Below are 15131 nucleotides of genomic sequence, written 5' to 3'. Positions count from 1 at the left end.
GAGCAGCATATCTCCACCAGACTCCATGTAAATAATCACTACTTTTAGCGTGTATAGAGCAGCATATCTCTACATGTAAATGTGTGAATTAAGAGTTTATTCCAACCAGACCAGAGTGGTGATTGTGGAACAGTGGAAAGATGAACCAAGACGGCTTTTGGTAGTTTTATTTAGTTTCTGTCCACTTTTAATGAAGTGTGTTTTACGATGATAAAGTAGTGATTATTTACATGGAGTCTTGTGTGACAGTTGGTTTTGTATTTGTGTGTGTGTATTCATGTGTGTATGTGTTTTTTGTCCGTTTGTGTATTTGTGTGTGTATTCATGTGTATGTGTATGTTGTTTATGTGTGTGTATATTTTTTGTGTGTTTGTGTGTGCGTATGTATTTTTTGTGTGTGTGTATTCATGTGTATGTGTGTTTGTGTGTGTTTAGTGTTTTGTGTGTGTGTGTGTCTGTGTGTCTGTGTGTGTGTGTGTGTGTGTGTGTGTGTCCTGTGTGTGTATGTGTGTGTGTGTGTGTGTGTGTGTCTGTGTTGCTTGTATTTTTGTGTGTGTGTGTGTGTATCATGTGTAATGTTGTTTGGGTGTTAGTGTTTTTGTGTGGTTAGTGTTTTTTGTGTGTGTGTGTTGTGTGTCTGTGTGTGTGTGTGTGTGTGTCTGTGTGTGTGTGTGTGTCTGTGTGTGTGTATGAGGCTCCAGTTCATTTAGAAAAGCACTTTGTAGTCATTTATATAATATATAACTTATAAAATAAATAAATAAAATACAGGGGCATAAGTATACACCCCCCTATGTTAAAATACAGGGCATAAGTATACACCCCCCTATGTTAAATCCTATAGAGGCACATTTTTATTATTAAAGACCAGTAATCTCTATGATGGGGGGGGGGGGGCTATTAGTCAACTCCAGCATGGGGGGTAACTCATGAGCACCAGTGGATTCCTTTAAACCTGCTTCACTTAACTAATAATACCCAGGCTGGCAGCCGAGTGAGATGATCGGAGTCTGAAGGTTATTCTGGTGTTTATATCTGTTTTTTTTTTTAAAAACAGATAAAACACACACACACACACCACACACACACACACACACACACACACACACACAGACACAGACACACAGATACACCACACACACGGACACAGACACAAAATCATACCACACACAGATACACACACACAAACATACACAGGTACTGAGCACACAAATTGGAGGGCAGTAGCTCAGTCCGTGGGGAGTTGGGCTGGGACCCAGAGGGTTGCTGGTTCAAGTCCCCGTACGGACCAGGTCTGGTGGTGGACTGGTAGCTGGAGAGGCCAGTTCACCTCCTGGCACTGCCAAGGTGCTCTGGAGCAAGACATCGAACCCCCACTGCTCGGGGTGTCTTTCCATGGGCAGCCCCCCCCACTCTGACATCTCTCCATTAGTGCATGTATAGGTACTGAGCATGTGTGTGTAGTTCAGGCCTTTGTGTAATGTGTGTAATAACAACAGTGTAAATTGTAATTTAACTAATAAAGTTTACTTTATGCACACACACAGATACATACGTGGTTGTAGACTGGAAAGGACGTTGATTCTGGGTAGAGATCAGCTGATGAATAAAGACGTCGTGTTGGTAAGAGAAGAAAAGATCAGCTGATGAGATAAAACTCGTGGTTGGTAAGAGAAGAAAAGATCAGCTGATGAGATAAAGATGTCGTGGTTGGTAAGAGAAGAAGAAGATCAGCTGATGACGAGCGTGGCCATGGCAACCTGACTCACATATGGATTACTGTTCAGTGGTGTGGTCCAGCACTTCAGCAATTAATATGAAAAAACTACAAGTGATTCAGAATAAAGCTGCACGTGTGTCTCTCTTGTGTGGGTTTAGATCAAATGTTGCTAACATGCATGAACAACTCTCATGGTTTAAGTTAAAAATATTTGTGTATTTGCTACTTTTTTTTTTTTACATAACGTATAACAAACAAACACCTTTTATTTCAAACAGAAAACTATCCTTTAGTACTGCTATACATCATTATCCAACGAGGCGTGCAGTAGGAGGGAGTTTTATTTTACCTAAAGTGAAAACTAATCAATTCACGTTCAGTCAGGTACAGAGCGATGTGTGAATGGAACTCTCTCCCAACGACTATCAAACACAACTCTCAGTATGGTTTTAAAAAATCACTTAAGACATATTTATTCAAAGGAATTAATATGTAATTTAAAATTAGTTTGTCATAGGGCTTTTGTTATCTTATTTCTTAAATTGATTTATCTATTCGGAGTAGTGTCTTTTATTTTATTTCTTGTATAAATTGCGTTAACTTTAAGATTTAATTATGGTTAGTATTTTCTAATTTATGTCTGTGTGTGTAATGAAATGTCATAAAGAGTATTGTCAAAGAAAGGATTGTAGGACCCCAGGAAGAAAAGCTTTTAGTTCATGCTGAAGCTAATGGGGATCCAAATAAAACAACAAACAAGTTTACTTCAACATTTTTCCCGGTAGGGGTTTCTGTAGAAACATTCAGGGGTGTAGCTCAGTGGTAGAGCGCATGCTTTGCGTGTATGAGGCCGGGTTCAATCCCCGGCATCTCCAATAAGTGTTCTGTTACAACAGTCTGTAAAAGAGCTGCAAACCTCTTATTCTGAAAGACAAAAGTATTAAAAGGCAATCTCCTTGTGTTCATGGTAATTAATGCAAAAATCAGTCTCAATGCCCAGATGTGTATCAAGATTTGCAGTGAACATTGCATTGCCCAGTGATGGTGGTATAGTGTTGAGCAAAGCTGCCTTCCAAGCAGTTGACCTGGGTTCAAATCCCAGCCATCGCAGTAGTTTTCATTGTGTGGTTACTTGCTTTATTTGTCAAGAAGTAACCAGAAAGATTACTTGCCCAACCCGATTTGATAAATATTAGATCTCTGTTATGGTACAAATAAGGGAGCATATCAATCAATCAAGCGGCCTCCACGAGGATCCACAGATACAGGCAGTGCACTACAATTTGCACTTTGCCCGTGTCTGGTAACTACTACTAACCAATCGAAAAGTCTTTCAACATTTGTGCAAATCGGTGTAGCTCTGCTTTTCAGTTGTTGTGGCCGAGTGGTTAAGGCGATGGACTAGAAATCCATTGGGGTCTCCCCGCGCAAGTTCAAATCCTGCCGACAACGAGAGGTGTGCTTTAAATAAATCTTCAAGTATTTACTTTGGCCTAAATGCTAGACTAGTGGCCCACCTATCGATTGCTGTGCCAAGTATTAAGCTTGGCATTCCTCGTTAGTAAATAAACAGTTTCTCCGCCTGTCACGCGGAAGACCGCGGTTTGATTCCCTGACGGGGAGTTTTTTTCTACCAGCTGCTTACCAATGTTACAAGGCCTTGAAGTCACGTTGGACCACCACTGCTATTCGCAAATGTTAAATAGCTGGAAGGAAACTAATGTGAAGACTTGGAGTTGAATCAATTGTGTTGATCTCTTATGACATAACTTGGTGAAGTAACTAAAGTCATAAGATACCTTTTGTTAGACTCCTTCCTGCCTCTGCTGTTTATATCTGTAATTGCAATGCACTGTTTTTAATGACCACCCAATTGTAAGGGTTCAATGTGAAATACTCATTCATTGCCAAAATTGTCTGTAATTGTGAAGGGGCGCATGTCGGCCGTCACGGTAGCGATATGCTACCTATACCATCCAAAGACTGAAACTGCAGGTATATGTTAGATGCCCGAATACGTTTAACGTGTTCATATGTTTCGTTAATTTTTACAATGTTTAAAATCATCAGTTAACCTAGCCATTCTTCATTTCGCCACAGTAATCCCGTAGCTTTCTTGTGCGCACATTTTAACGTCTAAAACTACGGTGATTTACATGCTACTGCTACATTCCTCAATGCATAATTCTGTTTAATACCATACTTCACAAACCAGTTGAGGTGGTTCAGAGTTCTGGTAAGGATAACTCACAATCTCAACTGGTTATCCTCCGGACAGCTAGTCTCATTTTTTTTCTTTCACTTTTTTCTCCGTTTGACGCGCGCACCTGTTCGCGGTGTGTGGCGCGTGTCCGCGCTATTTTCCGGCATGACGACCTTTTGTACAAAACTAAAGTAAAGAGACAATTTTGTAAAATGTAAGGTGTAGAAAGTACCGATAGTTGTGTTAAAATGTAAGGAGTAGAAGTAAAAAGTTGCCACAGACATAAGTAGTAAAGTAAAGTAAAATATCAGAAAAATCTACTTGAGTACAATAACGAAGTATTTGTACTTTGTTACTTCCCTTCTCTGGCTTTATATCAGCATTAAGTATATTTCCAGTCTGTTGATGTTTAACAAAGCATCTGTTGTTGCAAGTGTTTGAAGTGAAATGTCTCCACTTGCTGAAGAGTAATCTTAATGGAATGTCAAGTTGAGTTTATCCATAAAAATGGAAAATGGGTTCTACAACCCAACCAGTCAGATTACCACAGGAGGTAATATCATTTGCAGCTCTTTTAAAGGCTCTACCACTGAGCTACATCCCCTGAAGATTTCAGATTTTTCTACTTTTTTCTGAGATAGACTTAGACTTATCTTTATTAATCCTTTTGGGATGAATCCGGCAAGGAAATTAAATATCTCTGAATAAAAGAAGAAACCTGGGTAAAACATGTAATGTTAATGTTGTATATGGCTTCAAAACCTGTAAATGCAACTGCAGTGGCTGGAATCAACCTGGGAAAAATGATTGAACTGCTAAGATGTAAATCCTAGTCGAAAAGTAAACACAATCCAATACAATGTTCACTGCAAATCTTGTAACACATCTGGGCGTTGAACTGAAAATAAACGCTAAAAGATACATTGGTGGAGACGGGTGACTTACAGTACCTATGAGATAACACAAATTTTTCATGAACACACATCTGCAATTGGCTTCCGGTGTCGGCAGGATTTGAATGTCCTGTGGAGACAGCTTGATTGATAGTTATGCTCCTTATTTGTGCGATATACAGAGATCTAATGTTTTATCAAACCGGGTTGGGAGAGAACCTTTCTGGTTACTTTTTGACAAATAAATCAAGTAACGTCAGTTGAAGAAAGTTACTGGCTGGGAATCAAAGCCATATCAACTACTTGGAAGGCAGCTATGCTCACCACTATACCACCATCACTGGGCAATACAACGTTCACTACAAATCTTGCAACACATCTGGGCATTGAGACTGAAAGTAATCGCTCTAGAGCATCTGTGGCTTCCAGTACCTATGAGATATTACTATATTGTCCACGAAGGTACATCTGCCATTTGTTTAAGGGATGCGTGACCACATTAAAGGAGGGCTTTCGTTGACAGCAGGATTCGAACCTGCAAGGGGAGACCCAATGGATTTCAAGTCCATCGCCTAACCACTCGGCCACGACAACTTGAAAACCAACACTACACCGATTTGCACTAATAGTGATAACCTATTCAAGGCAAGGCCAGGTAGTTTTATTGTCTAGCACCTTTCAACAAAAGGCAGTTCAAAGTGCTTTACACAAAAACAGTTAAAATTAAAATAGATAGAACACAAGAATAAAAGTTACAGTGCAGCATAAGAAATTAAAAATTAAAGATATGAACAAACATTTAATGAAGGCAACATTAAAAAGAAAGGTCTTCTGCCTTCAGGTTTTTCTGGGAGTTTGTTCCAGATATGAGGAGCATAGGAACTGAAAGCTGCTTCACCCTGTTTAGTTCTGACTCTGGGGACAGAAAGTAGACCTGTCCCAGATGACCTGAGAGGTCTGGAGGGGGGGGGGGGGGGGGGGGTTGTAGTGTAGTAGAATATCAGAAATGTATTTTGGCCCTAAACCATTGAGTGATTTATAAACTAGTAAAAGTACTTTATATCAATCCTTGATGCACAGGAAAGCCAGTGTAAAGACTTCAGAACTGGAGTGATGTGATATGCTCCCTTATTTGTACCTTAACAGAGATATAAGATTTTATCAAATTGGGTTACGGAAGTGACCTTTCTGGCTAATCTTCACAAATAAAGCAATTGACCACACAATGAAAACTACTGCGATGGCTCGGAATCAAATCCAGGTCAACTGCTTGGAAGGGAGCAATGCTCACCGCTATACCACCATCGCTGTTCACCGCAAATCTTGCAACACATCTGGTCATTGAGACTGATTTTTGCATTAATTACCATGAATGCAAGGAGATTACCTTATTAATAGTTTTCACTTTTAGAGTAAGGGCTTCTACAGGCAGGACAATAACAATAGTTGGAGATGCCAGGGATTGAACCCAGTGCCTCATACATGCAAAGCATGCGCTCCACCACTGAGCTACATCCCCTGAATGTCCTGTGTATTTTTTTTAACTTTTTCTGAGATCATTGAATAAGAGAAGAAACCTGGGTGAATTATATTGCATATGGTTTCAAAACATGGCGGTGGCTGGAAATTGAACCTTGGCAAAATGCTTGCGCAGCTATGGTACAAATCTAGTCAAAAAGTAACACATCTGTTGCCTTTCTGCTGGACAATACAACGCTCAATGTAAATCTTGTAACACATCTGGGCATTGAGAAATGCATTGGTGGAGACGGGTGGATTCCAGTACCTATAATACAATATTGTTCATGAAGCCACAAACTATGTAGGGTGTTGTTTTAATGCCCAGGATCCCTAACAGGGAGTATACCTCCTTCAATGTTCATTTAGTTTTCTGATCGGTTAAGATTTGTGTGGGGACCCCTACCCGGGAAAAATGTTGAAGTAAACTATTGCCACTTGTCTTAGCCTTGGTGTTTCTGAGGGTGAAAGCCTCTGGGTGACATGTTGCTTAAGAAAGGTTTGTCCTTCATAGTTCTAATTTTTTCCAGTTCTTCTGGTCACACTTGGCACTATTTTACATCTTTTGTCTGTAGTTCTCTATTCTGTCAGGGCTTAACTCTGTCTCCCCCCCTCTTTTTTTGTCTTTTGTTATGTCTCGGCACCAGCTGTTCCTAGAAGTATTATGCTTTTGGGTCGTCCGTCCATCTCTACATACGTACGCACTTCTCATTCTTGTGAATGTGATAACACAGGACCCCCTGGAGGGACTTTCTTTAAATTTGGCAAAAAACTTTTACATGAACTCACAGATCAATTGATGAGATTTTGGAGGTTTAAATGTTCAATGTTAAATTTGGCATTCATAACCACTTGGAGTCGCGGATGAACTGATTTCAATTTTGGAGGTCAAAGGTCAAGGTTACTTTTTCGTTACGTCTCCAGAACTGTATATGTATTTCTCCTGAACTGGTGAAATAGAGTTATGTAAAGCCCCAGTGACCTAATGGATAAGGCACTGGTCTCCTAAGCCAGGTATTGTGGGTTCAAGTCCCGTCTGTGGTGAATTTTAGCAGAGTGGCGCAGCAGAAGCGTGCTGGGCCCATAACCCAGAGATCGATGGATCAAAACCATCCTCTGCTAATTTTTTTTGCTGGTGACACAATGGTAGACACTCTGAAAGGGTGATGCATCAAGAGATTATGACTATACTGTTCTCCTTATGTGTTATGCACTTCCAGTACGTTGACACAGTTTAACAGCGAGCCAAACTCAAATTCACGAGCCAGGACCACGAGCATCTTGCTCCTTTTATTATCTTCAGGTGGGTGAAATTGACGAGTGAAAACTAAACAGAAAGAAAAAGACGGAAGCTTAGTCTCTTCTACTGCAAATAGCTATGGCATACTAAGCTATCTTCAACTATACAACACATGAACAATGTGCTAACTACCCATTAACACACATAGCGCTAGCAGAAACATCAAGATAGTATTGCTAGCAGAGAAACAATGTGAATTCAATAATGAATGAATGAAAGGTTTACTAACTTTACAGCTACAGGAATAATGCAAGTAGTAACGACAGAAATAAAAAGTAAACTTACAGCCAATGCTGTCGTGGGAAAATCAATAAAGAGTCCAACTCGGATACCATGTTTCCTCCGGCATAGTTCTTCTTCTACTATGTAAAACACGTGGCTTGTCATGCGTTTCAAAATAAAGGTCCCTGCTAACTATTCCTGCGTATACTTTCCTACATACGGCATATGCACACGACTGTATAGACCACAAAACAAGACTGTCGTAATATTTAAATCAATTATTTAAGACGAAAATATTTACATTTATGGTCGATCTCGTAAGAGACTTGTTGTTCTTGCACATAACTGTGTTCCTGTTGCTCCTCACACAGAGAATGAAATCACGTTAGTAAATGTCTGGTCTCGATATGTTTACAACTTGATTGTATAATATTTATCATGAAACGAGGAAGCAATATAGCGCCCTAGTAAACAAAAATTGAGAAAAACAGCAGTGAGAGAAACAAATCAAGGGACTGAAGAGTAGGAAGAGGGAGAGCCAGAGGAGTTTTGGGAGTTTGGAGAGAGGGCATGTGATGAAAGTGAGGGCTCTGACACAGAGAGGGATATTCCAGAGGGTTAGGAAGATGAAGAAGAGGGTGAAGAGCATGAAGAAGAGAGTGAGGAAGAAAACGTAAATGGGACAGAGAGAGGAACAGCCAGAGGGACAGCAAGTGGATCCATGTGGATCAAGTACTGCACCATCAGGTTTGGGATGAAGAAGGTTCCTACTATTATCAAAGCAGTGCAATTACAATTCCATTGTCCATCTGCTGTGTGTCCTTAAAATGGGGCTTTCTGCTGGAAACGTTTCATTTGCAGTGAGCGTTGTATTGTCCAGCAGAACAGGTGAACACACCTGTCCAGTAGAACAGGTGTGTTACTTTTTGACTATTATTTATACCATATTGCAATCATTTTGCCCAGGTTTGATTTCCAGCCACAGCATTTCCAAGTTTTGAAGCCAGACAGCACAACAAGCACTTTACATGTGCATATTTCACAGCTTTTATTGTACCGTACTTTTGTATAGTAATGTTGTGTAGTATATTTTTTGTTTCAGTTGCTCCAGTTTTTTTTTAGTGTGTTACTGTTATTTCCATTTTTATGGATTAAATAAACTTGACATGCCACTGAAGGTGTAACTTTCACACACTTGCTTGACAGATGCTTTGTTAAACATCAACAGTCTGGTCATGGACTCAATGCTGACACAATTAGCAATTAGCAGAGGATGGTTTCGATCCATCGACCTCTGGGTTATGGGTCCAGCACGCTTCCGCTGCGCCACTCTGCTCTGGTGGTCTGAGCTTCAAGGCCGGTCGAGAATCTCTGATTCACATTTTATGGGAAGAACCAAGGTTCCAACAGCTTACGGGTTGTAAAGTTAAACATTTGGTAGACCTTGCAACTATCTTTTATGTGAGCTTCCTGATTACTCACACATTGAATATTCACATCTGAGACTTGTGATTGGCTGGGGTTTTAAAAAAGGGCATTGTGAGTACAGATATAAACATCAGTAAGGAGTCTACCACAGTGCCTCTTATCATTTTAGTTCGGACACCCAGTTAGGCTCACTGCCGGCGATGGGTCGCGACTGGGTCGACTAGGGTTTTCTGCTGATCACGAGCAGACGGCCATGTCCTGCTCATTGTTCCTCTTATTATTTCTTAGTTTTTTCTGTTGCGTGCAGTTGAAGCAGGACATGAAAAATTGCCAGCATGCTCTAATACAATTTTGATTGTTCCTAATCTGGGCTAATTTAACATCAAACTGGATTTTAAATTTCAGATTACAATTGTAAGTCTCTTGCCTTCAGGGCTCGTCCGGGAATTGAACCCAGGACCACTCGCACCCAAAGCGAGAATCATACCCCTAGACCAACGAGCCACTTGAAAACATTATAATAGAAATTTTCAATCAAGTTAATCTGATCAGTCCGTGACTCGAAAGGCAATTGTTAAGTAGTTTGTTTGGCATGTAGTGTTTTTATGGCTCCACTGCCAGATTAAGCTTTCTGACTATAGTGGACGAAAGACTACTTTTGAAGCAAAACATTTTTACCAACATTGGAACTTGAATTTTGGTAAAAAAGGAACTGTAGCTTGGATTTGTAACTGACTTGAAAGACTATGGTCAAGTAGATTGGCATGGGGTCTTTTCACGGCTCCACGGCCCGATTCAGCTTTTGATCTCATTTGAAAACAGGAAACATTTGATACAAAATATTTTTACCAAAACACAGACTTGATTTTGTCAGTAAAAAGTGATTGTAAAATTGGATGAAAGGGGAATTTTGAAGCCCCACCTGCCCCTATCACCCCAACACAATGCTAATGAAATACACAACAAGCTTAAAATGCTTCCCACTGTTTAGTTCTGACACTGGGGACAGAAAGTAGACCTGTCCCAGATGACCTGAGAGGTCTGGGGGGGTCATAGATCAGATCCTATATCAGAAATGTATTTTGGCCCTAAACTGTTTAGTGATTTATGAACTAACAAAAGTACTTTGAAATCAATTCTTTAAAACACATGAAGCCAGTGTAAAGACTTCAGAACTGGAGTGATGTGATCCAGTCTCTTGGTCTTAGTGAGGACTGGAGTGATGTGATCCAGTCTCTTGGTCTTAGTGAGGACTCAAGCAGCAGCGTTCTGAATCAGCTGTAGCTGTCTGATTGATTTTTTAAGGAGACCTGTAAAGACCCCGTTACAGTAGTCAAGTCTACTGAAGATAAAAGCATGGACCAGTTTTTCCAAATCTGTTGACACATAAGTCCTTTAACCCTTGATATATTCTTAAGGTGATAGTAGGCTGACTTTGTAATTGTCTTAATGTGGCTGTTAAAATTCAGGTCTGAGTCCATGACTACACCAAGATTTCTGGCTTTGTCTGTTGGTTTTAACATTGTTGTTTGAAGCTGAGCGCAGACTTTTAATCGTTCCTCTTTTGCTCCAAAAACAACCACCTCAGTTTTTCCTTCATTTAATTTCAGAAAGTTCTGGCACATCCAGTCGTTAATTTGTTCAATACACTTAGTCAGTTTAAAGACAAACACTTGCCCATCAAGTGTAGAATAACATCAGCTGTGAACTGTAGTTTTGTTTCACATAAAACTGTCAGTACAAAAAGATCTAGGGCCCTTTAGTTGTTGCAATCATTTCAATTTAGTGTCATTCATATGTGATCCCTGGTTAACATACAGTATATAGTCTTTATGACAATTATTTAAAGCACTATGAAGACCTGTTGCAACAAGCAAAATTAATAGATTATTTAAAAAGACAGGATTATCTACTATCAGATCATTGAAGTCACATTTACAGAGAAAGATGTAATCATAGGACAGAAAAAGATCAAGTTCAACAAATTATGGTAAGAGTAATGGATTGCAATTTGTAATCAGTTTCATTAGAAAATCATCTGAATTGTGATTTAATTAATGTTACATAGCATAGAGATTTGTTGTAAAGTGGCATATGATAATAAACAGACCTATTCACAATGTAATTTTGTCTCTTTTTATCAATTTTTTCCCACTGATGTGAAATGACCAGAGGACAATAATGACATGTTGAAACCTCCGGAACAAAACCCAAATGAGAAGTTTTATCAACCTTCACACTCCTGGTCATCTGGGTGTGATAGCTGCATTCAAACCTGTCCAAAAGAACCACACCACAGGGGAAACCAACCCTAGTGGGATTCAGCCAAACTAAATGAGGCAGGTGTTAAAGCCTGAGTCCTTTTTTCGGTCCACTTGGATGACAGATGCGTGCAGAAACCCCCTTATCATAGCAGCCTGTGCCACGCAACAATCATTGTTCAGCTACATTATCTGCAAACTTAAACTGCCCCAGTTATTACTGTCTGCTGACTCGCCAGAAGATGGAGCTGTTGACTTGTATTTTTCAGGATAGGAATGAAGTAAAGCAGTTGAGATGAGATGATGAATAGTGGTGTAGTCAAATCAACCTTTGTCAAGTTCAAGACCAGGACTAGTCAGGACCGAGTCCAAATGAAAGACAGAATAGAATCTTCTTCAAGACCACTTAGTTACCTGTTCATACTGTATGCGATCCAAGAGACGCTATGTCTTTTATTTTAAGATAATGACTTTGCATTGTTTTTTGTAGTGATCCACAAGCAAGTGCAACGTAACAACACTGTAGGATCAAATTAGTCTATAGACAGGTGTTAAATGTGTCCCTAAAAAATACAAATGTTCCCATTCTTGTACTTATCACGTGTCTTGAAGAATCCACAGTACAAAGTGCTCAGTGACGTTGTGTCTGTGGCCAAAATAAAAAAAAGCTTTGCTGCTCGGCTCCTAATTATCATCAAGGGGTTTATTGTAAATTTCCTCGGGTACGTACAGTATATCAAATGTGGCCAATCACACTCATCCTAGAGCTGAGAAATATAGTAAACCCAAAAGTAAATGTAAGAACAAGACACTCTAATGGGGTTGGTTATTGACTGAAAAAAACAGCTACCATGGACACTGTTTTTTTCACTTCGTCAAAAGGACCAAAAATGTAGTCTATTTAGCAAAAGTTTGATAAGATATACAGTAATCTCTATTCCTCTCTTTCTGAGGAGGACTAGGCTCTCCTTTGAGTCACCTGCATGCCACAACTAACATTTGGTGTAGCTGTGTTGTTGTCTGGATGGAAACAGTAGACGTTCAGAGTCGTAGGGCTTAAACTCGCTGTGAAGTGACAGAAACAGGTTGAGATGACAAAGAAAAAAAGGTGTGGCAATTTGAACTCTGATCAACTAGGAAATTTTGAGGAGTAGTGACCCTTGGAGGAAACCAGGAGAGGGCAATGAAACTCAGGGGTCTCCTGGGAAAATGGGGAGGGTTGGAGAGTAGGAATGCAGAAGTAGATGAAGTAGTGGGCACAAAAACTAGTGTTGTTATGATATGTATCAGCTCTGGAGCTCTCAATGTGTCAGACTTTTACAAAATCAATCCTGTGTTTATTTAATGTGACAATTGTGTTCTAAGGGTTCAAACCCTGAAGGGGGGTTGAGTTAGTCCCAGGTTAAAGATTGGCCAGAAAAAACACTTCAGAACACTTTACAAAGGGCTTAGCAAGTAATTGTCCATAACTCTACCTCTTGCTGCTATACTTCCTCTTTCTTTATCCAGTAATTAAACAGAAATCGATCTTAAAAGAAATGGTAGTTCCAGTAGTCCAAGCCAAGTTCTCCGTCCCAACTAAGAAAATACGGACGCTGGGTAGTGCCCCTCAGCGTCCATTACGATGCAAAAAGCACCACTCAGCATGTGGAAACTTGTGGAAGTTTCTGTACAGCGAGGGAGGAATTTGAGTGAAGAAGAGACCTTGTTGAAACAAAATAAAGACAGGCTGCAAACTGGATTAAAAGTTTAGGTATTCGGTGGAAGGGTTAATTGTTTTCTGCAGAGAACAATCAAATGACGAGAACAGCTTTCACAATGTACAGAGTTACAATGTGGCCAAATACGATCAGTAATACACCTCCTTATATCCTCCTTATATCTGTCTCTAGTGCGTCCAGAATGACTGTAGCCGTCATTTTGTCTGAGAAATCAGAGATTTATCTCGTCTGTAGAAGGCCTCATGGCTCCAACCTTGCTTACAGTGGAGAAATGCAGAGTCAGAACATTTTTAGCTGTCTCCAACACTGGAGGACTTATTTTAGGATATACACATATTTCAGAGGCAAATTGAAGGATATACTTATAATGAAAAAATCCCTTAAGAGATGAACAATTATTGAAAGAAAACCATCGTCTATGTAATTTTCCCATTACATTATGTACAGGGTGAACTCATGGCCGGACTGAAGGCCGCGTAACATTTTTTAAATATGTACCTGTGTCTGTAAGTGACACTTAAACCTTGAATGTTAGTTAATGACCAGATTCTTTGAGTGTTGAAGTTTGGGCTCTTGAATAAAGGTTTTGCAACTGCAAATGCAACTGGTAAAAATGGGTCATTTTAATGATTAACCCTTGTCTGGTATTCGGGTCAAATTGACCCATTTCAAATTTTTACAAGAAGAAAAATGGTACAAGTTACATTTTTTCTACCTGAAAATCAATGGCCTTACCTTATTTTCTGTAATAAACATGTACTCCTGAATTAATTCAGAACACTGTTCTGGATATGACCACTTATGTTTTTTCCATAGTGGATTTTTAACATGAATTGTAACTTTATGACAAAAACTTGCATTTTTAATTGTGTTCTAGTAGAGACTGATTGCATTCCCTAAACATATATATGTTATCTCAATTGTTTGAAATTGAGAGAATATATTTGTTAATGGATTATGAAGGTAACTTTTATTTTCAGAATTGTTTTTAAAACCCCAAATAAGTCACGGGTCAATTTGACCCGAGGGACACGAGAGGGTCCCGAAAGTGAAGACAACACAAGGGTTAAGAGAGTTAATAGAAAGGTATTAGACATTAAAATAAATGATTGCTGGAATGGCAATGGTAACTCATGTTTTTGCATTTTAAATCTGTTCTATAGTTACATTGAATGGTTAAGTTACAATTGTTACTTAATTTATTCTTGACAATAGAGACCTTGAACATTATGTTTGTATTGTTCTTCTCAAAGATGGTTGCCTGTAATTTCCATTGTGACTGTGAGTTGGTAAAACACTGAAAAACTGACATTACTTGTTCACTGTTGATTTGTTTAACAGTAAAACAGTAATGTTAGTTTAATTCTTTACCTATTGTCACTGCAGTGAAATTAGACATTTTATTTTGAAAGGTTACTAGTGGTTACAGGCAACCATCTTCAGAGAACAATACAATCTGTTTTAGTGTCAAAAACTTGTAGTATTTAAGTGACCAAATAGTATCGGAGTAAAAATTATTGAATAGTGTTGAAACAACGTGATGAAATTGTGAAGGATTAAAATGTTCCAAGAGCACGAATTACTTAATCAAAACATGTTTCAATCACTCTGTCTCAACACAACATACACAGGTTTATAGAACATGAATACCTTGTGTTAATTTAACTCAAATGTTTAAGCTGCTGCCAAAGCAAAACATCTGTGTGCAACCAATGTCCACAATTGAATTAATCCAACATGTTATTTTTTTTCAGTGTACCCCCAGACCCCCCTAGGGAGAGCCCCCCACCCCCCCCACATTACAAATCCTAATTAAACCCTGAAGGATAACGCTGCTGAAAGAGCCAAAGAAATTGCTTTGTATG

General features: G+C 39.3%; 4 non-coding genes across 4 annotated transcripts; 2 read left to right on the top strand and 2 right to left on the bottom strand.

The window, feature by feature from the left end:
- The first annotated feature begins 2525 nt into the window (after window positions 1-2525).
- Window positions 2526-2595, top strand: trnaa-ugc (transfer RNA alanine (anticodon UGC)). Its single transcript has one exon. It is a non-coding gene; the product is annotated as a tRNA-Ala (tRNA).
- Window positions 2596-3090: 495 nt separating this feature from the next.
- Window positions 3091-3172, top strand: trnas-aga (transfer RNA serine (anticodon AGA)). The gene has a single exon. It is a non-coding gene; the product is annotated as a tRNA-Ser (tRNA).
- Window positions 3173-5330: 2158 nt separating this feature from the next.
- Window positions 5331-5410, bottom strand: trnas-uga (transfer RNA serine (anticodon UGA)). Its single transcript has one exon. It is a non-coding gene; the product is annotated as a tRNA-Ser (tRNA).
- Window positions 5411-9716: 4306 nt separating this feature from the next.
- Window positions 9717-9788, bottom strand: trnap-ugg (transfer RNA proline (anticodon UGG)). The gene has a single exon. It is a non-coding gene; the product is annotated as a tRNA-Pro (tRNA).
- Window positions 9789-15131: the final 5343 nt, after the last annotated feature.

This window comes from Etheostoma spectabile, unplaced genomic scaffold (assembly GCF_008692095.1).
Source record: "Etheostoma spectabile isolate EspeVRDwgs_2016 unplaced genomic scaffold, UIUC_Espe_1.0 scaffold00018528, whole genome shotgun sequence".
NCBI lineage: Eukaryota > Metazoa > Chordata > Actinopteri > Perciformes > Percidae > Etheostoma > Etheostoma spectabile.
This window is presented reverse-complemented; position numbering and strand designations above follow the sequence as displayed.